The sequence below is a fragment of the Benincasa hispida genome, chromosome 5 (assembly GCF_027475165.1).
Source record: "Benincasa hispida cultivar pf3 chromosome 5, pf3_genome.v1.1, whole genome shotgun sequence".
Classification (NCBI taxonomy): domain Eukaryota; kingdom Viridiplantae; phylum Streptophyta; class Magnoliopsida; order Cucurbitales; family Cucurbitaceae; genus Benincasa; species Benincasa hispida.
In genome coordinates this window covers 19,796,172-19,797,549 of record NC_143482.1, presented here as the reverse complement: position 1 = coordinate 19,797,549, position 1,378 = coordinate 19,796,172, and the positions used below count along the sequence as shown (strand labels likewise).

The 1,378-nt window shown below is 41.8% G+C and overlaps 1 non-coding gene across 1 annotated transcript; it reads right to left on the bottom strand.

Moving 5' to 3' along the window:
- Window positions 1–986: 986 nt before the first annotated feature.
- On the bottom strand, window positions 987–1,093 carry LOC120078897 (small nucleolar RNA R71). Its single transcript, XR_005482172.2, has one exon. It is a non-coding gene; the product is annotated as a small nucleolar RNA R71 (small nucleolar RNA).
- Between the last annotated feature and the right edge of the window lie 285 nt (window positions 1,094–1,378).

Sequence of the window (1,378 nt, the reverse complement as noted above, 5' to 3'; positions counted from 1 at the left end):
TTGTCGTCGCATGTGTGTAGCATGATCGCATAACTTGAACACAATCTCAGGAACGCTAGCTAAAGACGTTCTCAACCCGTTCCTTCGCATGCTCATTGTATCTTTCGCATTATTAGCTCTTTTCTCAATTCTGCCACATAAACTTCATACTTTAAAACAACAAACCATCCAACACATTGATTTATTTGTCACCGCAAAGTAATAAAAAATCACCATCGCATTCTGTTTCCTTAGTCCCTATGTTCGACCCTGGGCTTATCAGGCAACTTAGTAGGATTTATACTTGGGTCTTGCTGAGAAAACTTGCATGCACAACGTATATCTCACCATCGCATTCCACACCATTATTTCATCGCATTTAAAAACGCATCAAGTTTTTGGCGCCATTGTCGGGGACTAAGGCAATACATTGTGCTAACGGTAATTTTTTTATTTTTTTTGCAGCTTTCAATCTCTGGCGAATTACAACCCGAAGATTGAAAGAATGTTTCGAAGAAGATTGAGAAATAACCACCAACAACAACAAGAAAGAACTTCAAGAATGGTGGAACAACCGGGAGAGGGCCGCAAACGTAAATAATATAATGGCTAACCCCATCCTCCTAGTGAATGGCTGCAATAGACCCATTTGAGACTATGCGTCACCCAACCTATATGATTTCTCCCCAAGAATCATGAGGCCAGCTCTAGACGGATCGAGGTTTGAAATGAAACTGGTTATGTTGCAGATGATTCAAACGGCCAGACAGTTTGGTGGAAGGCATGGCGAGGATCCACATGCCCATCCCCAAAGTTTTATTGAAATCTGCAATACTTTTTTGTTCCCAAATATCTCTGCTGAGGAGGTTCGATTAACGTTGTTCCCATTTTCCTTATGCTATCAAGCAAGGAAATGGGCTTATTCTCTTGAACCAGGAGAAATAACATCATGGGAACACGTAGTGGAAAAGTTCATGAAGAAATACTTCCCTCCAACAGAGAACATAAGAAAGAGGAAGTTAATTACGAATTTTGAATAGGAAATTGATGAATCGTTCAGTGACGCATGGGCGAGGTTTAAGAGACTGGTGCGAGATTGTCCGCACAATGGCTTACCTGACTGTCTCCAATTGGAAATCATTTATCACGGTTTGAGCCCTGCATCGCAGACGGCTGCCAATGTGGCAGCAGCTGGTGGTCTGCTCGATAAGACATATGACGAGGCGAAAAATATACTTGATCACATTTCAAAAAATCATGAAGACTGGAGAGAAAGCGATCAACGATTGAGGATCAAAGACAGTGACGCAAATAATGGGGCGATCACATCCCTACAAACCTAAATGAACGCGATGATGAACCTAATATAAGGCATCGCAATCAATAGCATGGGAACGCA